A 27,108-nucleotide genomic window follows, 5' to 3' on the forward strand; every position below is an offset into this window, starting at 1 on the left:
TGCCCACAAAACTTCAAGCTATCACCCTCACACGAATGAATTGACAGAAAGATTCCATCCCACCCTCTGGGATATACTTTCCTATTGCACCAACCCCGACCACAAGAATAGGGGACGTTATCCTTTCCTTTGTAACTTAGGCCTACAATTCGACCAATCGGGAACCACCGTATTTTCACCGTTTTTTCTGGCATATGTCCGTCACCCCCTTCTTGTCTCACCTCCCCTTTCTTGTCCTGCCTATTATCTACAACAGACAACATACCTGATCATTTCGGGTTCCGACTTACGCATTTTCGGAACCTCACCCGGTTGAGCACTGAGTCCTGCTAGAATGAACGAAAATCTCGCCATGACGCAGCTCACCGAGATCTCTCCTTTCAACCGAGAGATGAAGTTTTACTATAGACGCCTCCCCGTGCGCCAGGACTGTGCGAAAAGTTTATCCCCGCTTCACGGTCCCCTACAGAGTTCTTCAGCGAATTTCTCCAGTGAACTATTTAGTAGCTCCTACTTGTGGCGTCACCGACCGCCAGTGCCACGCAGTAGAGATTGTGCACTTATCAAGTATGAAGCCGTTCGCCTATCATTCTATATCCCCTTCACTTTCGGCGAGGTTCGCTGCCTCGCCCCTCCGGGGGAAATAGTGTGAGCACAGTCTCTGTGTTATCGGATATCATGTCCTGCACTGGTCAACCTCACCATAACCTGCACCAGCCAAGAACACTCCCATTAACCGTTTCGTCATTATTCACGCATTGCTCGCCATCATTATGGTGAGCAACGGTGAGAACGCGCCGACAGGCGCGTTTGTTTTGGGATCCAACATGGCTGGTCTCGCACCGAACCAGGTCGCGCACTTACCCGGCACAAAACGCTTTACCTCGACACCTGGTCGACGTCCCTCTCTCTTTCTCCCTCTATTTATATATATATATATATATATTTATACTATATATACACATATAATATATATATACAGGGTGTCCCAGCTATCATGCACCAAGATTTAAAAAAAGAGATATTGCGTAACTCGAAGAAAACCTAGTTCATAATGTTTGCAGTACTGTGAAGAAGCGGAGAGTAATATTTTTATTAATGAGACTTAATTAATTATTTGTAATTAATTATCTAACTCGATAAATACTGTCCTAATCACTAAAGTGTCAATGAGGCACTTGTAGATAGCCACGAGGGGCATCTAACTGCTCTATTTTCAGCGACAAACAAATTGCGTACTCATTTATTCTGACTGACAAAGGAAACCCGCGAAATATGAAAAATACCACGTGACGACCCTTACGCGCGCATTGTAAAGCAGCGTCCCCAAACAAAGCTGATTGAAAGCAACTGCTTCGCGTGTTACCCGTCCGAAGAGACAGCGCATCACCTTGATAATAGCATGCATGGATGGAGCAGCAGCAGCAAGATTCGCGGGACGCGTGTGCAGATAAGGAACAAACTCGGTCGCGATTTCTTCTTTCTTTCTTTTGTATATTTCATTCTGGCTAACTCAGAGGCAGCCTGTTTGAGGGCGTTGCTTTACGGTGCGCGCGGAGGCGATGTCACGTGGTATTTTTCATATTTCGCGGGTTTCCTTGATGTGTCTGAATAAATGTGTACGCAATTAGTTCATCGTTGAAAATACTGCAGTTAGATGACCCTCGTGGTTAACTAAAAGTGCCTGATTGACACTTTAGTGATTATGACAGTATTTTAGTGAGTATGACCGTAGTTAAATAATATTAGTTAATTAGGTCTCATTAAAGCAAAAAATACTGTCCGCTTCTTCACAGTACTGCAAGCATTATGCACCTGGTTTCTTTCGAGTTACGCCTTTACTCTTTTTTTAAATCTTGGTGCATGATACCTGGGACACCCTGTATGTATATATATATATATATATATATATATATATATATATATATATATATATATATATATACAGGGTGTTGCGGCGATAACTGGAACACTTTAAAAAATTTTCCTGAGCGATCCGCCGCTCTGTTCGCGCTCAAACTTCACACAAAGGTCGCATTTTGTGGTCTATTTTGTTTGACACCGGGAACAACAACGGTACTTACCTGTTTATTCTGAAAATAAATAAAAACGATTTTCGCCTATGGGAAAATGGCAGCTGATTTGGACGTGCGAGCCAGCGCAAGTTGATGTTGGAACGACGGAACCACCTGCAGAGTGAAACGCATGTTTGGGATTCACGTACGGAGCCAAATGGTGCAGCAGACGATCAGAAAATGCACCTAGAAATGAGCTAACAGACGATCAGAAAACCCGGTTTTCGGTCTCGCACGTCCAAATCGCCGCCATTTTCCCATAGGCGAAAATCGTTTTTATTTATTTTCAGAATAAACAGGTAACTACCGTTGTTGTTCCCGGTGTCAAACAAAATAGACCACAAAATGCGACCTTTGTGTGAAGTTTGAGCGCGAACAGAGCGGCCGATCGCTCAGGAAAAATTTTTAAAGTGTTCCAGTTATCGTCGCAACACACTGTATTTATATATATATATATATATATATATATATATATATATATATCAGCTGTATGAGAGCTGCATCATCTTACCGGTACTCACCAACAGGGAAGAAACTGTGGGGCTCACTAAGAGGGTACAACTAAATGTGAGAACCATTCAGCCGGCAATAGACGAGAAGATAATAGGTGTAACATTAAGGGACAAGAAGAGACTAGAGTGGGTCAGGGAACAAAACGCATGTTAAGGACTTATTAGTAGAAATGATGAAGAAGAAATGGAAGGATGCAGGTCACGTAATGCGAAGGCAAGATAACCGTTCGTCATTAAGGGTAACAGAATGGATCTCTAGAGAAGGCAAGCGTAGCGGGGGTGGCGGAAAGTTAGATACGGAGATGAGATCAAGAAGCTTGCAGGTTTAAATTGGTCGCAGTTAGCACAGGACCAGGGCAGTTGGAGATTATTGGGAGAGGCCTTTGCCATGCAGTGGGTGTAGATGGGCTTGTGATGATGGTGATTATTTTATACGTTTGCAAAACTACAATACTTCATTTTATCAACAAGACAAAACAAAAGCGTCTTTGCATAACTATAGTTAATTGCTTGTGCCTACATAGAAATGTAAAGTAAAAGAGGAATTTAAAAACTGTGTTTAGAAAATGACAGAAACTGCTTTAGCAGATTTTTTTAATATTTCAAATCTTCAAAATCGTAATTTTGAAACTTCTACTGTTTCGACACTTAAATACCTTATTCTGTTCGGGGAAACATTTGTAACATAACCACTCTGCACCAGGTCATCGGTAATGTCGCGAATTATTGCAGGGGCTGTGTTCTTTTTTTAAATTCATTGCCCCCCGACAGAATAATTTCAACTTTAGCTAAAAGTTGGATACGTATTTAAAAACTTTGAGGCTCTGAAGGGGTGTATTTTTCTGAAGTAACAGACTTTCTCCTTGCAACACGAGTGGCAGTGTGGTAGGCCAGTATAATGTCTACACAATAGAGATGGTGAGGGGTGCTTTGTTGAGTTACGGCGCCTGTACCAAATTTCACGGATGGAAACACATTTGTCGATGCGCATGAATGGGCGAAGTTTGGATTATTTAGTAGTCGTTGAATCATCGCTGGCGTATGCTCCATAATTATCATCATCGTGTTCATAATCCAGTCAATAAAGCTGAGACCCCGTTCCGGTCAGCCATGTCACCGAATCATGCTACCTGTCTCCTCTTGCCCAAACGTCTGATACCGAGAAACCCGGGAAGAAGACTGAGGGCCGAAGGAGAGAGCAGCAGGGATGGCAGTGGCTGCTAGAATGCGAGATCCAGAAGCGTTTACCGGCGACTCCCCCAGAGCTACCTGGAACCATTGGAACCATGGCTGACAGGGACTGCATACCGACAACTGACTCCATCGGAGGCACCTACGCCAACAGTGACCTTCATACTGCCGGCCTCGAGGGTCCCGGGACCAACAAGAACTGACCAACACCTAGCGAGGCCATCCCCATGCACCGAGGAAAACCTACCGCAACTTTTCCTCCGACGCACGGAACTCGCGTCCAGTCCAGCCCTCCACGCTTAGCACGAGCTCTACAGCTACCGAAAAGCAAGCTGGCGAGGTGGACGCTCGGCGTTCATTGCGAGCTTTAAAAGAAGTTTGACAGTAGTGAGCGACTGTTATTTCAGAAAATTGTGATGTGAAGAAGCTGAAGGCTACCTTGGAGAGCCTGTATTAAATCAGAAAATGTCTCATTTAATCGGATTCTGATATATAAATTTTATTGAAGATTAAATTGAGCAGTAGCCTGAGGAGGTGGATCGATACACGCTATTTTTTAAAGCTAACACCTACCAAACATTTGTTATAGTGCCTCAAAACCAGGAAACCTGTAAACTTGAAAAAACTTCAAAGAATAGTTTTCGAAATGACCGCCGTTCTCAAAACGCCCAGACAGGCGCACTCAGTCCGCGAAAGCTTGCCAATGGCTTTCAAAGAGGACGATCAGTGCTTATCGACTGTGGAGGTTGAAGAAACGCAAACAGACGCTTTCAAATTGAACGTAGCGCAAGATTCTGTAGATACATGCATTGAGCTGGTACCAGGTAAGTTAGAGTACACCTTCTTCCCAAACTTCATGTGCAGTGCAGGCTCGCCTGAACATCTCGAAGCCATACCTACGCACGCATGCGACTACTAGCCAGCTCATATTACGTTTCAAGAAGGTCGGCTTGATAGCGTGGGCCGTAAAGCCGTGGCATGCATAACAGCTGTCCTCCCAGACATGGTTACAACCCGAAAAGTCTTGTATAGCAGAAGGCGTCGTCGACGGGTAACCGCCAGTCAGCCAAATGCTGCCAACACCTTTGAGTCCCGAAAAGGGATTACAGGAGTAAAACGCAGACATCGAGAACTTTAAACCGCGAATACATCCGAAGTCTATCACTCAACGTAACCAACCGCACACGACGGTTCAACACTCCCGTGAAATCTCTGAATGTACCATGTTCACCTGCGAGACACGGGCACCATCGACATCCTACTCGTGGAAACCTGCCGTCTTGGCTCTCGCGTATCAGTACTGACCCTCTGTTGTTTGTGTCGTGATTACAACACTCAGCGCTGCTGAAGCTGCGACGACGGTTGAAGCACCGCGGGAAATGGAGCGGATGGCCCCACCTGACGACCGGTGAAGGTGAGACATTACGGAGACAGAATACAAGTTTTAAGACTACGGACTAATGTCCATTCCCGCCTCCATCTCTCGGAGGCGGGAGTAAAAGTTGTGACGAGTACGCCATCCGCATGCTCAACATGAAGCCCCGACACCGGGTTGACATGCCCGAGGTTTGTAAAATGCGGTGCTTCAACGGGGACTACGCCGAGGAGCGCGACCTTCAGCTCATACGTTTAGACAAACTACAGACATCGTTGGGGTAGCTTTGCTCACAAAAAGCTTGCTAATGTCGGGCACAACAGCCTACAACGCGGGAAAATCATCGAAACACAGCGCCAACAAAGGGTGTCGAACTGCGAGCAACGTGGCGCCACTGTGCGTTTAAAACCGGTAGTTTTTTTCGTGGCACACGCAATATGCGGCGGCTGGAGGATATTGAAGTCCCCAATGGGGTATGCTCTATCATTATCATAATCGTGTTCATATTCATGTGCCGCAATCTCTCCACACAGAAATTTCAGAAACGTCATATCCGTTCATTCACTTCGGCGGGTGGAATTGAACTTAGATCTATCATATTGCCGCAAACCATGTATTTTGTTCGTTTATTTACGGTTCATTTTTACTCCTCGCCCGCGCCCGGCTCTGTTATCTGCGTAACAATCGAAGCGCGGGTTACAGTCTTTATTTTTATGCCACATAGGTTATCTCATTCAGATAAGGAGAGTGCTTCACTTTAACGTCCCTAGCCCAGAATAATCTCTTTTAATCTACAATGTTCCCGAGGTAAATCGACGGTTCGAGAACCACTTGCGCCGGAAGAAAAAAACGCCTACAGACCAGACGTCGCGGTATTCGATTCGCTTACATTCGCCTGCACATGTCGCTATGTTGACTGCTGCTTCGCCGCTTCTGTACTCTTTGATTTGTTAGGGGAGTACAAGTTCACTCCAATAAACTTGCTTTTCCTTCGAGACAACTGCATCATCTATGGCTTCGTGACATCTGGTGAGGTGTGGAGTACATGCACCGTAAACACTCTGCAAGTCGCCAAGCAAGCCCCACCGATAGCTGCCGTCGACAGCAACGCCCCCCATCCGAGCTCGCTTGACTACCGGAGAAAGTGTAGAAGGAAAACGTCGCGAGCAGCAGCATTGTTCACCAAGGCAATCCTCCCGTCGTTACATGGTTGGAAAAGCGCTTATTTTTTAACACAAGGGACAAATGTAGAGCGAGAAAAACCAGACAGAACGAATGAGTAAAATAAGCGCTTTTCCAACCATGTACCGATACCAACTAGCCGAATAACAAGCTTTACTGAACCTCCTGTCGTTCTGCAGCAACCTCGGGAGCCCCCAACGTTCCCAGGATCCACTGGAGAAGACCCGGAAAAGTGGCTGTAGAAGCTGGAACGCGTGCGAAGTTTCAACCGATGGAGTGATGGTATAACGTTTAGGGAAGTGTTTTACTGCAAAGCAGTATATGTCCAACCTCCCTTACCCCCCCCCCCCCCAGAGTTTTCATTCCGGTGTCATCGACTTAATCGCCGCCGTCGGGGCTCCTCCCAACCAGCGTTGACACCTCTTTCAGAACTATTTTCAACGTCGTCTCCGCTCCACCGATGCCCCTTTGGGAAGTTGCGGAGTCGGCAGCTCACGGCGGTAGTGCGATTATCAGATGATTGCGAAAACTAAACAGAAACATGATGGGTGTTCAAAATTCACTCATGGCTACTACACTCCGTAAAATGACATTTTTGCAAAGCGCAAGCTGCAGTCTTCTCGGTCACCGCGCATTTCTCCTGCGTCTCAGGAACTGTTCGCGTGATCAGCGAACGTACGGCGGTGTGCGCTGCTCTTCTGCTACCTCACAGTGCGCCGCTGCCGCCGGCCAGCATGCTGCAAACTATGTTTTTAAACTGTTGCGCAAGTATCACGGCGTTCAGATTTTCCCCGCACCAGGAGGCAGCGAGCGTGTTTTTACATATCGTGTTTGAACCTCCCGAGAAAACGTCACGTGTTTTTGCATTAGCGGGAAATGGAACGGCGTCTAGGAAAGGTGTCAGGGGGAGGGCGCTCGTTCCTGGCGACACATAAAACATGGGTGTGGGAAAGGCAGTGAGAGAGATGACGCCGTAACGGTATGTGTCGCACTCCACTTCCCCCTTCTCTACACGCCCCTGTGTTTTCTTTCTTTCGTGGCTGCTGTGTTTGCAAACACGGCTACGCGAATATAAACGGACTCCGCTCCCACGAAGCCCAGCTAACGGCTGGCAAAAGGGCTGCCCCGTAAAACGACCGAAACAAGGCCTCGGTCAAATTCACTCCACAAAGTCGCTGCAAATCCTTCCCTGCACAAGTGAAACTTCCCCACTTGAAACGCCGGCCTGAGCCCATATTTCTTTTTCAGCTTGAGCAGCGTTCCCAGCGACATTTTCAACGGTATATTTCACGCTTAATCCCTCATTCACACAGCCGTTTTTAACCCCTTCACGTCACCTTCTTCCGTCATGGGGGAGGGATTTTCGGGCGAATTCTCGCCTAAAACGGTGCGACGGTGACGGGAGGCCGATCTCTACGTTTCCGTCCCGTCAACGCGACGCGGCCATGCCTCGCGATGAACAAGCTAATCAGAAAACAAACTTTTACGGCTAAATTTAGCGAAAAGTCAGAAGAAGCCATTTTCTTTACTTTTCAGATTAAGCACACTCAATTCTGGGCTGCAGAGCTGCCTAGATATAGGAGAGCAGCAGTACCATGGAGGAATGTCCAGTATTAACGCTGCTCCGTCTACGGCTTCGTCGCGGTTTCTTGACATCACGGGGCCGTGACGGAGAAGGTGACGGCTGCGTGATTGAGGGATAAGTATGCGCCATCACTGCTTGCCAGTTTATGCGTGCACGGTTTGATAGTCGAAAAAAAGGACATGCATGCACAGCCAGACGCTGTGCATTCATGCCGCTACGGATGAAATGCCGGTTGTGCGCGCGCGAGATTTAGATAAATTACATGGGTGTGGGTTGATGTGTTACACAGACATCTTGCAGACAGAGTAATACGTATCCGAGGGGGAAGGAAGATGACGGCGACATGTTTGTACGCGAGAACAGATGGCAAGGGCTTCCAGGTTTTAAATTGTTATGGGACGGATGCATGCCGTTCGTTTTGAGAAAGAAGAGCAAGAATTGAAGCGTTCGGCTGAACGCAATAGCGAATGGGTGAAAAAAACAACGGAAAGCTGCTTGCACCACTGTCACCGGTTCAAATTCAGCTTGTCGAATTGCGGCGAATCCCTCGCGGATCAACAGCAATTTGCCCGCTTTGGAACGCCGGTGTGAGCAAATATTACTTCTTCAGAGGGCTTTCAGGGGATACTTTAGACGGCGTCTGTCACTTTTAAGCACATGAACATGAATGGTTGCCGTTTTATGCGTGCGGAGATTTGTAGGGGAGAATAGTGGGAGGGAGGAGGTGAGGCGTGCACATGCAGTTATAGGTTTCATTCCCTTATTGATGGATGGCATCTGCGTTGGCCTGGTGCGAGGTTTAAACGCGGACGTTAAACGGCCCAGTGGGACCTGTCCGGAGTCCTTAGTGTTAGAGCGGATTGGGTTTGTGTGTTAGGCTCTGTTTAGATTACTGACGCGAAATCCGTATCGTGATTTATGGACGTCACAAAACGCCATGTCATACAGTTCGGTTGTCTGAGACGTGAAATACCGTCATTTTATAAAGTTATCACGACAGTTGCGGCCACACTCTGAACCCGGGCTTGCGCAAACCGTAACGGGCTTACGACGCGAGAATGACAAAGTCAATTCCATGTTTATGGGCAAGAACAAAGCTTGGGTCCGTCATACGTTCGTTCAGCTAATTGGCTAGGAAATATGCTGCATCGCAAGTTACGATAAAAGTGTTTTGCTTGGTGCACTCCGTGCACACGGAAGGACCCTAACGTGTTCTACCTAGCAGCCTCTGCTCAAGTCTGGTTTGCAAATCACGAGAGCTCGTTAACACCACGAAGCTTGTTCAAAACTGAATTTTTGAAAACGTTCACAACTACTGTACTGCGGAAAGAAAGAGCTTAGCTGTTGTTGAAGACACGAATCCAACACCCCGACGAAGGTGTTGTAGCGTTCGCTGAGGAGATGAAGATGCTGTTCTGCCGAGATTACCCGAAATGGCAGAAGAGAAGAAAGTGCGGTTTCTGATGCGGGGAGTTAAAGAATAGCTCTTCGCTGGACTCTTTCTCAACCCCCAAAAACCATCCCTGAGTTCGTAGCTGAGGCTTCGATGATCCAGAGGACCCTGTGCGTGCGCTTGGTGCAGTACGATCGACCACTCAACGCTATTTGGGAAACGCCGTCAAAGCCAGTGGATTCGCAACAGAACAATTACGGGAAACAATCAGCGCAATTGTTTGCGAAGAACTGAAGAAACGTTTCGCCACCACACCACACCCCAAAGCCTACTTCCTCACGAAGGTGATCGAAGAAGTCCAACAGGCACTGGGGACTGTTACGCATCGGAAGGACGCCGCGAACCACAAGCTATCACTTTTGACAACGTACGTTTGCTTTTCAAGTTTGCACGCAACTGAAATCTGATTGGGAACGGGGGACGATTATTCTCAGATGTGTGTTTTTTTGCTAAGAACTTAGGGAGAACAGCAATGTTATAGCGATACTAGGGATAATTTAAGGTGTGCCTAAACCATCATACGGATAACATTTTTCAATGAAATCAATTTGAAAATACATTTCCAAATTCTAGGGAAAATGCATACCGGAAACAGCGAGTCCCAATGAAGCATTACCCGCACAGAAACACATATTTTAAAAAGATAACAGATAAGACTCACCATAGGGCCTCTCCTGGTGAGCAGCGTGACGCAGAACACATGCACAGGAGCCGTGAACACAATCACAAGGGTGATCCAATCAACAAAAGCATTTTGTTCTAAACGACCAACATGAGAAAGAGCCCGCTGGGTCGCCACCTTAAAAAAGTGCGACGTCAACGATCAGAGGGGGCGGAGGGCAGGGGGCGCAAACTGCGCAGTTGCCTCGGCAGCCATGAAGCGGAAGAACAGTTTCTACACGTTTGGTCGACGTTTGTCGCGTGGCTCGGAAACCGTTACCTGGAGTTCATCCTTATTTTGTTTCCTGAATTGAAAAATGCATTAGGTATCACATTACACCTTAGAGGTGGGTACCTGGTGCACTAACGAAAGCCATATTTAGAAGTACGGTCGCATCTTGCAGTGTTCAAAAGTACAGATAGACGCCATACAGCTGAGATTGTAGCGGAAAGGCTGTTCAAATCTGTCACGGCACTTAAAAAGCATGAAGATGAAAATTGACAGCGAGGTTACTGTGCGAGAAAATTGCGGCGGTGACAGATGCGATTCGACATTCCTGCTCCATTAGGATACATGCCGACTTTTCGGGCGTGCTGTCAAATGGTTTGTGGGACATTTAAAGAGTAGACATACAGCTTGGCGATTCAAAGAAATCTATAAGCCAGATTCTATATTTAATGCTGATATATGACGTGGTTAGTGCGTTCTCCATTAGTAAATCACGCGTCGCCCGTTATCACATTGTCTTGAATTGATTGTTCACACACGTGTTATGCGGGTTTGAAAGACACCATGCGTATTATTATTTCACCGTACCGAAAGATTGATGAACTCGTAGTTTCACATCTATAAGAGCGTGGCGGAAAGGACGCTTTCGGAGCCACACAGTGAATAGCCAACACAAGAATAGCTGTCTGTAACAGGCGCATGTCCTTTTGCCCACGCGCTTACCTTGAGCGTGCAATTCCACTATTATGGTAGTGGATCCGCTCTCATATTCATACGCCAGCCGTGACAGATTTACAAGCAGTTGCCAAACTCAACGTCTGACACAGACTCTCAGTAGTGATGACTTAAAGAAATTGCACTCTATGATGAATAGTTCCCAAGCTGTCCTACAACTACATTTCCACTAACGCTAGAAAGTCTCTTGTGTTGGAGTGATGAAGTGTACTGGGCAATTTTTCATGCAAATGTGGTAACAAAAAATTTATACCTCCCGTAAAACATTTATTTACTAAAAGAAAGTTAAAAAAACGCAAAACTTACATTTATATTTTATGTATGTAAATATTATTAGCACATTGAGGCGCGGTATCTGAACTTTTAATTGCAAATTTTTAAAACTTGCAAGCATGTTTAGCGACAAAGACGACAATATAAAGAAACAATTATTTGAAGGAAACTGAAATACAAATAACTACAATAAATTTTGGGAGTTACATCAACATTAGTGAATGCAATTTATAAATTTCACCCTTGTAATACTATAATACTTATAAAGTGCACACCGTTTCTTAAAAAAGGTTAATATTATAATGTATTCAACAAGCGCTGGGCCCAAAACAAAAATTAAAAAGCATGTTTACAGTTAAAAACTCGGTAACCGAGACCGGGAAATAGCAAAGAGTATGCTTGATGCTGAAAACGTTTTAACTGAAACTTTGGAAAACTTCTAAACACTTAAACGACCTTCCACTTGATTAGAGGGCCCTATTGGGGTGGGGCAAAAGCGAGTAGCTTGATTGCACAAAGCGGGCTGTTTTCAAGCCACAATTTTGCCCTACAAAAAAGTAGACATGAGGCGTTTCTTTGCTTGCTGCGGAAGACATGGGCCCGCAGAAATTAATTAGAGTCCACGTATCGAACGATCATTTGGAGGGTTGTAAAACGGTGAGGGTGTTTTCTATATGGGGCGCCGATTTGGACGTCCTGGCCAATGAGGTGGAACACCGAATAGTAGAATTTCACGTGTTTCTCGCACCGAAGCAATTTTGTACCTCTGTTACGAGGAGTAGTAGATATCGCCGGATTTTTTGTGACCATCTGGTTCTCGTTATATTGCGTGGAAACCTCACCAATACTGTCATCGTGTTTCCCGTCTAAGAGAGGCATTCACAACGGCTGGAAAGAAACACACATATTATGGCTGAGCAGCGCAATGCCCTAGCCACTGAGCTACCACGTGAGGCAGAATTAAAATCATATCTCTGCGCTGTGAGAAAAATATCTTGAACGAAATACACACAGCGCGCAAAACAACAGGACGAAAGACGGAGGGATGTACAACACAAGCGCTGTGTATATCACCGAAAACACGAGCGAAAAGTATATCACCCCGAGGCAGCTTCTTCTCGCCGGATCTGGCAGTCTAAAACTGTGTCCACTGCGTGGGTACTGAAACATGTTATGGTGAAGCAAACTTGCAGGTGCCTTTGACGGCACAAAAAACAACTTCTGGATCCTGAACATACACACATTCACAGAAATACTTTGAGGTTAGACTGATTGCTACTGGTATTCCTCAGGAAGGAGAACAATGCTTATCAGTTCGCCGATAGTCGCCGAGGCCAACCACACCTGCTAGTTGGGCGAACGCGGTTCATTGTAATGAAGGGGCTGTTCGGCGACCGTACAGGGTGAAAGGAGCTTCTGACCTAAAGCTACAACGAGACAGAAGATCCACTGAGTCAAAAGAATCAATCAGCCGCTTGACAAGCAAATGAAAGATTTACCGTGACAGAAGATCCACTAAATCCTGAATGTTTGCGAAGGGGGAGCTGAAGTAAGTCGAAAGAATCAATCGAGCCTAGATGTCCATCAAGTTGGAAGTAGGCCGATACAGAAAGGCACATAAAAAATGTAAGGATTAGTTTTGCCCGCCAGAATAAGCGGATAGCGATGGGAATTTTTCAGTTGTGTAACATTACAGCCCACTAAGCTTAACTGATCGTTCTTACAAAAGTTTCATGTTACATGTGCAGGACTCCATTTAACACCAATGTAACCTGTAGCCCGTGAGCTTATCACTTTGTTCTGGTCATTTTCGGCGGTAGTGTTTAACGCTAAAACAAACAATAGAAAGTCTTTCGGTACTGTAATTTTTAGGGTTTAACTGTTTGGTTCCTCAAGCACAGTGTGGTGAATAAACGTGAAGATTATCGTCCGAAATTTACATTTGTATAGTAGCGCGTATACAAGAGAAGCAAAGTGCCTGCACTTGTCATTTCCTTTAAAAACAACCCATGAACTATGCTACTGAGTTCGCTGGAGCTGCACTAAAACTTGCTCCTAGGTAACGCTGATGGGAATAAATAATAAGAAAAAGCAGTAAGAGTGCTACCAGAATAAATAGTTTTATGTTCGCAGCATTGGCAACCATCCCAGTCAATCTTTCGCATTGTCGTTTCAAGTTAAGCGGTTTATTATCGCACATTTGTAGTGTATTACGTGCATTACGTATGCGGAACGCAAAAAATGATCTGAGGATGATCAACGTTTTCAGTGTTAAAACTCACTTGATAGGGGTAGTTTGTGACTTAAAGATACCGTGCGCAGAGGTGGACGTTTTTCCTTATACTACTCGATCGTTCTGCCTACTTTCATTTACTTTATAAAAAACGCAAGCGATGCTTGCAATAATCAAGCCGCTACGTACTGTTTAAAGGCGCCGCACATTATTAAGGCGCTGAACAGCCATACTCTCTAGGTGAAATGGTTTCAAATTATATTGACATAAATATGTTTGTAATATAAATGTTTGCAAAGGCAGCAGTGGCGTTACACTACGTGGAGCTTAGCCGAAAAATGTCAAACCAATCTTTGACTTTCTTCATTTTTGGCAAGTCATTAAACTCGTCGCTGAAAGTGGACCACATGAACTGCTCCATGAGCGTTGCACACACAATAAAAAACGAGTTAGAAATTTAGGAATCACGTACAACCTAGTTAATACTGGGTGGTTAAATTTGTGGGGGCCAAGCCCCTCATATCGGGGCGAGGAGGCGCTAGCGACGTCCTCCTCCTTGGTTGGGCGAGGGCGATCCTCGCGCGCTTCCATCCTCTCCCTACGAGGCAACGGGGGATGCGCGCAAGAGACTCCCCGGTGAGACCCCCTTGGGACGCGCAGTGATCGCACGGTACGTAAATGCCTTTCGGCCACTTCTGGCCGTTTCTTGCATTGGCCGTTGTTTCCCACTTCCGTAGGTCACGGCACCCACCGTGTCGATTAGCGCATGCCTCGATTTGCGTCAGTGCGTTTATCTAGGATGCCCGGCGAGTCTCCGCGGGCATATTCCACTTCTTGGTGGGTTGCCCCCGCGTCCGCGATGTGACGGCTTGCGCCGTATGAGGTCAGCGGACGAGCGCCGAGGCCGCCCGATCGACTCCAGCGGCTTGAAATGTGTAGCGGCCACAGAGAGCCCCCTTCCCCTAAGTCAGCGAGCGTTGCGGCCGGCCAACGCCGGCGGACGCTAACTGCAGCCCGACTACGGGCTGGGCATACGCTGACGGCTGTATGCCCCAGGGGCTAGGTGCGTAGTGCAGTGTAGTGTTTGTATCATGGTTTCCCGCGTAATAAACCCCTGTACTATGAAATGTATCGCTTCCATGTGAAGTGACTGACAACGTACACTCGCGGCGAGAGTCGTGGCTCGCTCTCGAACCCGTTGTGGGCAGAGTGTCTCAGCAGGACAAGTTCGGTACTGCGCGAGAGCAGTGAGAATAACGACGGCGTATTATTCTATTACTGTTATTCTATTCCTTAATGGAAAGGATTAAGGATAAGAATTGAGGATGATGCCCACATTTCTGTCGCCCAACGTGGGGCAGCGTTTGATTGCTCATTTGCTGCCATACCGTAGCGAGCTTTGCTTGTGCAATCGGCTGGCCGCGCCACGCACGCTAGTTGCGTGCAGTGTACGTTCCGGTGAGAGCCCGCATTCGGGCCGCCGGCCGGACCGGCCCCTCGTTTTGTGGATGCCGGCGGAGCTCGAGAGCGCGAGGTTTTCCTTGCTTCGAGCATGAGAACATAGGGCTTTTGTGCTGTGTTCGATTTTGAGGTTGATTTTAACGCAACCCACGCTCGGGTGCTAAGGAGATGCTAGAATTCCAGTAACCTCACTCCACAACGCAGAGTGTTCAAGCTATTGCTTGATCTCGTATCTATACGGATTATTGCGACCGGTTCCCTCTGTGGGATGCCATGTATCATAGGTATTCACCCCGAAGAGCTAGCCACAGTTTTGGCGGAACGATTCCTTTTTCCGAGCAGTTTCTCGGCCGCCTTTGGTAGGCGGAGCGCCGTGACGTTGACTTGCTTTGCAACGGGCGCTGGGGACAGGGACCAGCTTGTATTGCTGGTGGTTCCGGGGATGAGTGCTTCGCTGATCCGATTGGGGGCTCGTGGTGTAATACATCGCCACCGTTATTGAGTATGAACGGTTAAAGGCGGAAGTCCCAAATAGTCAGTTAGGCGCATTGTTGCGTTATTGCCTTGGCTCACCTTGGCCATACAGTCTGGTAGGCTCGAAGATCTTGTAAATGATCAGCCGCAGTGTCACTGGCAGGTGTGAAGTGAGACGTTTTTTTAGTTATTTAATTGGGTTTTTCATTGTTGGGAGACACCTGGCCTGAGATTACCTTAGTCATGTGCCGCCAGCATAGTGTGGAAATTGTGCACCTGGATTATTCCTAGAGCACGTCGAAATACCGCGCCCGGCTTATCCGTGGCGTGGCCCGAGCACCTTCGGTATGTCCGACGGTTTGGGCGGACACATTGTACCGTTTCTGCCGACATCACCTTTGTGGAGTCGCCTGGTAGGATGACGGTTATAGCCGATTGATGACCCCGCACGCGCACACCAGCCTGTCAACAATCCTCCCGAGGCGATTCCTGGTGAGCCGGTTGAGCCTTTCTCCAGCCCGCTATGTAAGTGAGAGAACGCATGTTTCTTATAGTGAATTCCTTGCTGTGTATTTGTTAGCGTTTGCGCTGTGTATACATGCTTGCATCTTTCCATGGTATTGCTCGTATGGTTGTGATGAGAATTGTGCATTTCTTTGTCTAGTCCCAAGCATCCTGTATAGAGAAGTGTAAAAGAGACTTAGTTTTGACAGTGTTGAGGAGACGGAAAAAAAACAGAAGCGCAATGGTTTTCGCCTTCGCCGTGGAGGGGGGATCTCCGGGCGGTTGCTAGGCCCTCTCTTTCCCTTCCTCGGTTCTTGGAAATTCCGAGGGTGGTTTAGTTTGTATTTTGTTTTGGGCTTCTCCGCGGCAGAGAGAGGCGGGTTAGAACAGTAAGGTTGGGTTAGAGAGGGTGATGGCCCGCTTGCTTGGGCATCTGTACTCCGTTTTCCCTCGGCTCCTGGTTTCTTGTCGCTGCCGACGAGGGAGGGGAGATCGGGAGCGGCGTTTTGCAGGGGTTGGCGGTAGCTTTAGTTGTCTCATCTGTTGTGTGTGTGTTCATTTTGTGTGTGGAGTCAGTGAGTTACTGCCCGTCGGTTCGTTCTCCGCGTCTTCTCGGCCGTTAGGACGATTTTCGCGGGCCTGATGCGCGGTGGACTGCGGCTGCTGTTGTTTTGTTGCGTGTTCTCGGCCCAAGCTGTGGGGGGGGGGGTGTACGCGCGAGCGCTTTCTTCAGCGTCTGCTGTGAGCGAACTTTCGTCGGAGGCCTCGTCCGCTCGCCGCGGCTAGTCTTGTGCTTCTGCCGCCTTGATGAATGTGACGTGTGTCCGCGTCGGCAGAGGGGGACAAGTGTTCTTCCGGCGGTTGTTTCCGCCCCCGCGTTCCATCCTCGCGTGCAACACCGCAGACTGGCGTGTGTGAGTGGCACTGAGTGCGTGCGTGTGTGTGCCAGCTTAATTCGGCCGAACAGTACACCCCACTGGTGGTGCGTGTCTGTGGAGAGCGCGCCATGTTTTGTGGTGTGTGCCGTCATCGCGGCCTTTTCGGCTGGCTCGCTGCGGCCGGGGACGCCGACAACCGAGCGCAGAGGTGCCCTTCGTCTCCAGGAATGCGGGCGCCTTGAATGGCCGAGCTGACCATGGGCTGCCTTCGACTCAGCCTAATCCCCATCCTTCCTTGCCTGGGGCTGAAGCTCGGGCCGCTCCTCTCTCTGGCTGCTGCCCCGTTCATCAGCGCCGCTCCCGACTCCTGGCTTCCAGCCGGTGCACTTGCTGAGGTGCCTTCCTTGTGGGTCGTCGGCTCACGCGCTGCTTCCTCCCCATCCATTCCTCTGCGGAGCGACACGGCTCGACGCAACGGTGGAATCGCGCCTGCGCGTCCGCCCATTATCTGCGCCCCTCGAGAACTCTGCGATGAGAGACTCCATGGTGAGGCTCGTGCCCCCCACCCCCCAAAGTGACGACAACGAACGCTGACAGCGGGAGGATCTTTTCGCCCCTTTGTGCCCCGTACTGCCGAACAATGCGTAAGCCCCGTGATGACCACTGCAACCCTTTGCGGACTTAGTGCAATATTTCCACCTCAGTGTATCTTTCTACACCTGTGTCTCTAGTGTAATGTAATGAAGTGTACGTAATGTATTGTAATGTAATTAAGTGTTCTTAGTGCATTATAATTAACCGTAGGTTGTGTAATATAAGTAACAGCTTTGTTCGTGTAGTATAGTGTACGTAGTGCAACCTTAGTTGACCTCCTCTATATAGCGTAACATTAGTTCCCTCACAAAGTGAGTAGAGTATTGTTTATAGTGTACATTTTTTGTTTCACACCTTGTTCATAGTGTGTATGTATATCTTAAGTATGTGTAGCGTGCGTTATGAATGCAGTGTTTGTTTAAGGGCTGGAGTAGAGGCTGGTGGGCACTAGCTTTGTTTTACTTACATTAAGATTGTTCTTTTAGGATGACTACCTGATTGCCAGCTTTCCGACCGTCAGGGGGGCATTTAGGGAGAGGGGGATGTGGGGGCCAAGCCCCTCATTTCGGGGCGAGGAGGCGCTAGCGACGTCATCCTCCTTGGTGGGGCGAGGGCGATCCTCGCGCGTTTCCCTCCTCTCCCTACGAGGCGACGGGGGATGCGCGCAGGAGACTCCCCGGGGAGACCGCCCTTGGGACGCGCAGTGATCGCATGGCACGTAAATGCCTTTCGGCCACTTCTGGCCGTTTCTTGCATTGGCCGTTGTTTCCCACTTCCGTGGGTCACGGCACCCACCGTGTCGATTAGCGCATGCCTTGATTTGCGTCAGTGCATTTATCTAGGATGCCCGGCGAACCTCCGCGGGCATATTCCACTTCTTGGTGGGTTGCCCCCGCGTCCGCGATGTGACGGCTTGCGCCGTATGAGGTCAGCGGACGAGCGCCGAGGCCGCCCGATCGAGTCCAGCGGCTTGAAATGTGTAGCGGCCACAGAGAGCCCCCTTCCCCTAAGTCAGCGAGCGTTGCGGCCGGCCAACGCCGGCGGACGCTAACTGCTGCCCGACTACGGGCTGGGCACACGCTGACGGCTGTATGCCCCAGGGGTTAGGTGCGTAGTGCAGTGTATTGTTTGTATCGTGGTTTCCCGCGTAATAAACCCCTGTACTATGAAATGTATCGCTTCCATGTGAAGTGACTGACAACGTACACTCGCGGCGAGAGTCGTGGCTCGCTATCGAACCCGTTGTGGGCTGAGTCTCTCAGCAGGACAATTTCGGTACTGCGCGAGAGCAGTGAGAATAACGACGGCGTATTATTCTATTACTGTTATTCTATTCCTTAATGGAAAGGATTAAGGATAAGAATAGAGGATGATGCCCACAAATTGTAAACAACGGATTTCTTGAATTGGTCACTTTTATTTCTGTGTGCATTGCACAGAGAGGCGCAAATAAACATTCTTTTGGTCGGTTATGCAGGCGCTAATGCGGTATTTTTTTATGCCACAAAAAAGGAAAATAATATGCGAGGTTTGGGGCAGCCCCAACAACTGCAGCAGTGACGCAAAAATAACGGAAACTTGGCAGCAGCAGTTGCGACAGAGAGGGCACGCTGATAAGCTTCTGTGTCACTTTTGCAGAAACCTGGTGGCCTGCGCTCACGGCTGAAGTGAATCTTCGTCGCGTCGCCGGGGCGCCCTTCACGCGCCGACACTCCCTTTGCGGGTTGCCCTGACTGCCTCGGTGATCGACAGACCGCCCGATAGCGTATGAAGCCAGCGTGGGCCCACTGCGCAGACAACTGCGCGTATCAACTCGGGACGGCGATTTGCAGCTCCCAGGAACATAAAGCTACGGCCCCAGATTCGCGCATCACTTGGCAGCAGCACTTGCGAAAGAGAGGACACGCTGCTAAGCTTCTGTGTCACTTTTGCAGGTCGGTGAAATTTTCTAAGTACATTGCATCTTAGGCATTTTTCGGGACTGCTGCTGCCCTTGGTTCAGGGTACAATATGCCCTCAAATGCCGAACTAGCTAAAGAAGTCGATGCACTTCGTTCCGAAGTAGCTGAAATGCGTGGAAGCATGAAAATGTTCAGTGAGCTCTACGAGAACATAAAAAAGCAGAACGAAACCTTGACCAAAGACAGCAAATCGCTTCACCAGGCTAATAGGCAGTTGACTATGCACATTGGTGAGCAAGAACAGCACTCGCGTTTGAACAACGTTGAGATCCGAGGAGCCCATGCACTGAAAGCGAAAGCTTCTTTCAGATCGACCAAGATATCAGAAACAAGGTTGGTTGTCCTATTATTGCTTCTGACTTTGACATTGTGCACCGCGTCCCTTCAAAAAACAGGACAACCAACATCATTGCTAGGATTTGCCCGCGGTCCAAAAAAGCCGAGTTTGCTAGAAAAGTGAGGAAGGCCAGGATGGCAACGGAGATGATTCGTTACAAAAAAAAACTCTGATGAACCTGTGTTTAAAAACGACCACCTCACACCAGAAAACAAGCGACTGTTTCCGCAGGCGCTCGAACTCAAAAAACAAACGGGCTGGAAGTATCTTTAGACCGACCGGTGCGCTATCAAGGCTAAGAAGACTGACGACAGCCATGTTCACCTCATCTCTAGCATTAATGATCTTGTGATCATTAAGTGCACATGTGAGAAAATCCGCGCAAACCTCTCTACAGCATAACCATGTTGGTAAGAGGCTTCACATGCAAGTAAACTAAAGCACTGATAGCGCAACAATCACCCGCGCCGTCATTAATACATTTTAACACGCGCAGCCATCGTAAACACCACGATGATGGTCTTGACTTCATATCTGTAATCGAGTACAATGTTTCAATCAGAAGTTTATCAGAGACGTGGTTATCAGACAGTGACGGCAATCTGTACGGCTTGTCCGGTTACTCAACGTAGTATTGCAACCGCTAATCTCAGCGTGGTGGTAGGTCTCCCATTCTTGCCAAATCTTCTTGGTCGTACAAACGTCGTTCAGACATATCGTTTACAATCATTCTGTGTGAATCCGTATGGCTGGAATTCGACCGCAATTTCATGCCATTGAAGAATTCTAACACAATTGTGGCCTCAATTTACCGTTCCCCCTCGTCTTCCTATTCTGAATTTTGCTGTCAACTTGAAAAAATCCTACACGCATTTGGTTCCGAAGATAAAAATATCATATGTGGTGACATGAACTTAAATATTTTTGATCTGAATCACCAATGTTGCTCTGAATGTGTACGCTGCTTTCTGGTTTTGGTCTTATTGTGCAATCAATTCTCAAACTCGATGCGACTTGGCTGGTTCGAACACCTTAATTTATCATATCTTGACGAACGTAACAACGTACTACACAGCCGGTATTGTCGACTATGCATTTATTTGATTTGATTTGATTTTTTATTTCTTGGCAGAAACCAAGGGGAGGCTGAGACGAAAGGCGAACGTGGCCTGGCAGAGTCCTCAGCCACCCGATAAATCACTAACCTATGTTTTTACTCTTGTGTTCTCAAGACTTCAACCGGAACCTGGAGAGCACTAAATCATCCTTTGACGCTTCAAAATTCGTGAACAGGATCAAAGCCATTGATTGGACTTTTGTCACAAACGAAAAATGCGGGTAAAAAGCTTTTAATTTATTTTCTAATAAAATAACCTCGTACATTACACAGTGCATGTCTGTTATCACAGTCACGCAACGGTACCGCTCCTCAAGGAAGCCTTGGATCAGCAATGTGTTATTGAGATGGATTATAAAGAAAAATAGGCTCATTAAAACGCCAGAAGTCAACCCTGGAATAATGCCCTCAACTTGCGGTTCCGGAAGTATTCCAATGTACTATCCTCCCTACCAAAGCGTGATAAGCGCCTCTACTATAAAAATGAAATACCTAAGAACGGTAATGACTGCAGAAAAAATTGACACGTAATTAAACAGTTTCTCAATAGCGATGACAGCCAACCCTCTTAGAAGAAAATAACAAAAATGGCTACATCTACACTGATGCTAGTGATATAGCGAATGCGTTTAGTGACCATTTTGGTGATACTGCTCACTCGCAAACAGACGTGACCTTGCTTCCTGTACCGCATTGTGATCGGTCTTTCTAGTTGTTCCCCACATCGCCAGGTGAAAATTTTCAGCTCATTTCATCGATAAAAATAACTGGCCCAGGATTAGGTTCTATTCATCCTTCCAGAATAAAACTAGCATCGAAAGAACTATCCCCCATTCCAGCAGAAATTATCAACAAACTGTTCAGAGATGGAACATTGTCAAAAAGGGCAACCCCCGTTTTCAAAAAAGGCAATCCTGAAGGGATTGACAATTATCAACAAATATGCGTTTTACCATTTTTTATTCAAATTGTCGAAAAACTCTAGTACTGAAGACTTATGTCTTACCAAACTAAAGTTAATCTTTTAACCTCACATCAGTTTGGTTTTTGATCCCGTCGTTTCGCAGAGCTCGCACTTGTTTATCGTACTGATCAAATTAAAGAAGTCATCGGCGAGGGCTTATTTTTGGTGCTGTTTTATTGACTTTACTAAAGCCTTTGATACAATTACCCACTCAATTTTGCTACACAAACGTGAATCCTTTGGCATTTCTGGCCCTCCTCTCGAACTCATTCATTATCATTTGATCGATCGACGTCAAGTATTGCAAAAAATGGTCACCTTTCCTCCGCAAAAATAGTTACCACGGGTATACCTCAGGGTTCAATTCTGGGTCCACCAATTTCCTTGTTATTTAACTATGATTTGCCTGGTGGGCTTCAAAGCTCAAACTTCGGTTATATGTGGATGATACCACTTTATTTACGTCCAGCAGCAATCCGATCGCACTTCAAAATTCAATAAACACGGACCTTATCAGCATTCACAAGTGGTGCATTAATAATCAGCTGCCAATGAATACTACAAAAATAACATATATGGCATTTTCTCCCCCACAAAAAACGGTTACCTTGCCTCTTTCGTTTGTTATAAATAATCACACAATACCTGCTTCTTAGAGCACTCGGTTTCTTGGCGTCATCTTGAATAAACATCTGAAGTTTCATGCTCATGCACAGTCTCTTCTTGAAAAGGTTTTTTTTTTCGGTATTCATGTCATTCTGAAAGCACGGCCATACTTTCCACAACATGTTATTCTGTGACTATACTATTCTTACATTCACAGCCTTCTTTCATATTGCTTATCATCTTGGGGAACACTTACAACACACATCTAGATATTCTACGACGCCTCATATACCAAACCGTGCGGCTAATGACGTTCAGTCCTTACCTTTGTCGCTCCATCCCCCTATATGTTGACTTAAACACACTTCCCCTTATTGAATTATTTACTTTAAAGTTACCAGTCATCATATTTCTCCTTATTCATTATGATGTGCGCATAGAAAGTTTCACCCCTGATTTCTTTACTAATAATAATAGAACTCGGTTCTCTGCGCGTGAGAATTTCCATTTACCCAAAGCTCGCACAAACTACGGGAAAATGACTGCTAAATTTGCTGGTGTCTCTGTGTGGAACTGGATTCTTCGTGAAATTAAACAATCTTCCATGACCAGCGCATTTTGCCGACGAACCAAAAAATACTAATTACTAAACTAACTAGACGATGTTAGATATCGGTGCAATTAAAAAACTGAAGTTGGTTCATTTTTTTTTTACTTTCTGCTTGTTTGCCACTGCTTTGTTGAATTGTACGTTATGTTTAATAACAGTGTTGCTGCTCCTATACTGTAATGGGAGATGTACACAACCTCTAAAAAACACGTCGTTTTATATAAGGTTTCGTCCTGCTCTTCTAATTATTGCAGACTCGTTCTTTATCTCGTTATTCTTTGAAAATTGAGTAAATTATTTCGTTCCCTTTATTCACGCTACACATTGTATTTAAATCTTTCTCATAACGCCCATTATCTGCTGCATATAATGCATCACCTTATTCACAATGTGTTAGTAGGTCCCCCCGACAGTGCTTACTCTGGGACATCCTCATGTACTCCGCTTATCTGTTCATTTATATGTATGCTTACGATTCAATAAACTTTCTCTTCAACTTCATCTTGCAATATATATGTCTGGCGAACAAGATTTTTCATTTCGCTCACCAGCGCCTCCGCTTGTGTGAATTATATATAAATGTCGGGATGAAATTATTACGGCTTATTTTTGGACAGTTAGAGATCGTTTCGGTTTCAGTTCTGTCGTCCAACACACCCCAGGCTTACATGATCTGTGATCACTCATGAGCCACACTTCATGAATCACCATTAACACCTGATCAGATGTTCTTGATAGCTAAGATGGACCGGATAAACAACGTGGACCTTTTCTAGAGCGCAAGTATCGCTTCATATATTTGATTCACGACGATTCGCCGAAAGCTGCACTTGCCTGAGTGACTGATACACTGAAAGAAATTCTGAATTCATTACAAACGAAGTAATCTATGTAATACGGAAATAAAATGAGCTGAAGCTTTCATATCAAACCGGAAATTATTTTAATAGAATAGCAGAGGGGCCTTCAGCATGACCACGCATTTCCGATCGGTAATACTCTCCGAGAAAAGAAAATATCAGCACTTAATCGTATAGCTGTGGGGGATAAAATAAAGCTAGCCTGAATATATAGTCTTTATTTCGTGATTTACTGAAAAAAGCGTACCTTATTATGTAGCTCAAGGTAAACCATACTGCAAAAGCGTTGTACAAATAATGCTTATGTTAGACTATCAAAGAACTCAATCCAACAAGTAAACAGCAGTACCTTATATTAAGGGTGTGGGCCGATGTATACTTGGCATTTTTATGTCTCTTTGACGTTCCCCTGGAATATTCCTTTCCTTGAAGCACAACGCGAGTGGCACCGAACTGCGTGGGTTCAAATATATCGCTCGGGCTTTGTTATAATTTCCGAGTGCGTTTAATTGGCCGATGGGCCGGCGATGCGGAGGATGCTACGAAGAAAATACATGTAGGTGAGCTCAGAAGGGGCGGGAGAAACGTCGCGCGGTTTACCATCTCCGAAAACTGGAGCTCTAGAATTCACTCACTGCGTTCACCTCGGCTAAACTTCCTTACCGGATGAAATGATGCCTGTAAGCCAGAAGCGGTGCAAGAAGCTTAATCAGGACCGTTTGGAACTCAGCAGCATGGGAATAGTGGGTCATAACAATTCCTAAAAAATTGCTAAAATTATCTTCATCATTGAACAACCATAACTATATATTTAGAGTTTGAAATGTTGCGAACACCGCTACATTTCTTTCTGCGAAAAAACGTATTGACAAAAATAGATCAGCGCATGCATAAAATTTGAAGCGGTTAACATTGTTCAATTACATTGCTAGACAAGTTCGCCTGATAGGCGACGTCATGGAAAACAGAAAGGAGCTTGCAGTAACAACATCTCTTGGAATTCATTTTTCTACTCAACAACTTTGTGTTTACACACTCAAACAACTTTGCGTTTACACACTCAGAGTATTCATACATTGTTCGTGGAACTCATGACTTCTTTCTGCGCCAATATACTCACAAAGTTTGCACACCCTTATTTGCTCCTTTTGGGTGTCACTGAAGGAAATCCTTGGAATTCGTTTGTGCTTCCATTGCATACCTTAGCTCCCATACAGAAATGTTTCATCGTTCAAGCGGTTGACGAAATATCCTTTAATATATATAGACCGAAGAAGGAAATCAACGCTGCGGTGTTTGTGGTGGGTGCGACGAAAGTACTGACGAAGAGTCGACTTTCGAGGTCAATGGACCATGTCCAACATATTAAATGTTTCTTCATATGCCGTTGTGTGTGTGTCAATGTTTCTTTTTTAGAAGTTTTAGTAGTATTGGCAAGTACTTTTCCCATAACGTTACAGTAGGAATTAAACCCCAACTCTTGATGTTGGTATGAATCCAAGACACGGCACACTTACCACAGGGTAAGTGCTACGTTGAGAAGCTGTACATTGCGCGTTCAGCATAAAGTCGTGGTTGAAGCCCACGGCAAAAGTACCGCACCAGCTTTTACAGGTACAATGGCGAAGCACTACCCTTTATAAGCACTGATGGGACGGACATGCACTGTTACGCAGTACTTACACTTAGATTAATCTGCTGGTATCACAGGTTCACGCTTTCTGATAATGTAGATATACGTGCCTTGTCATGTGGGGCAAAATATGAGACCGGCCTCAACATCAAATAAAAGGCAGTACGCAAGCGCATATCTGCAACCCGTTTTATTATGGGAATTTAATCTATATGGTCATATTTGCCGGGAAAATAAGTTTTTAGTCAACACTTGCGCACATCAGTTCTTTTCATATCACCGTCATTTTTGGTCCATTACAGCGCGATGCTCAGAAACCTTACCTGAATCCAGGTTATGCAGTTTCGTGCAGCTGTGGGCTTTAAAACAGTGCACAAGAAAACCTTTTGAATGTCGTTTATACAGTAATAGAACAAATATCATGTACAACTTTCAACTTCAAACAAATTGGGCAGCTACAAAAACAAACATCTTGTTCACGCACCACAGTCTGCAAGATAGAAATTAACTCTCCAGTAGTAGGATGTGGCTCCTTTGTCCGAAGAAACCACTGTTATTCTTCATCATACTGACAAATATAAAGCATGACAAACCATAAAAAATAGTCATGCTTAGAAGAAGTTTACTGCTGTGATTGCGTACTGAAGCATGAATTTATTCGGCATATTACATTACCGAAACTACTTTTACTAGAATTGAAACTTAGCAGTGGAGTATCGGGGTGCGATCCCAGAGTTGTGACGGAAAATAAAGAATGGTGTGTTGGAAAGTTGAATCTGCGATGCAAATAAATGATTAGGGAGCAGTTAAACTCGGATGACAATGTGACCAGAAAATTAAAAAGAAACCCGTGTACTGAAAAAAAATTTTAAAGCTTTTTGAAACAGCACTTTTAGCTATCTATAATTTCAAATATAACAATCAATATGCTATACGTATAGACTTGCAGCCAGAGGTTTCAATTGAATCTGCGATCCAAATAAATGATTTGGGAGCAGTTAAACTCGGATGAAAATGTGGCCAGAAAAAAACACTAATACTGAAAAAAAAAATTAACAGCTAAATCAAACATCAGTTTTAGCTATCTATAATTTCAAATTTAACAATCAATATGCTATGCATATAGAGTTGCAGCCAAAGGTTTCAATCAAATGTGAGCTTGTCAGCATATTTGCAGTCAAACAAATTTTTACTGCTTCAGGGTTCTATCCCGGAAACATTGCCAATATAGTGTTCAAAATATATGCAGCTTGCTTTACATGACGGTGATGACTTTTGTTTATTGGCACAAGGGCAGCTAGTGCAAAGATAGCAGTCGACACAGTTCAGTTCACTTTACAAACGAAGCCTTTCATCAGGATTCTTATTGATCGCACAAGCAAGATTGTGTTTCTTAAAATTAAGCAGCATGGATATACAGTTTAGTGATTATTTTTTTATTGCTAGGCAGTACCGTAAAATATGATTTGTTCGGGTACCATCCATAGTGCCATCGAATTGACTGTCTTCCACAATACGTCATCCACGCGCAAACCTGGCAGACTTAAAAGCTGCCACTGAAACTTTTCTGTACTAGTTTTTGTATCTCCATTTCTTTGATGTTTAA

This window comes from Haemaphysalis longicornis, unplaced genomic scaffold, assembly GCF_048455015.1.
Source record: "Haemaphysalis longicornis isolate Haplotype H1 unplaced genomic scaffold, Haemaphysalis longicornis Haplotype H1 scaffold_8, whole genome shotgun sequence".
Taxonomy (NCBI): Eukaryota; Metazoa; Arthropoda; class Arachnida; order Ixodida; family Ixodidae; genus Haemaphysalis; species Haemaphysalis longicornis.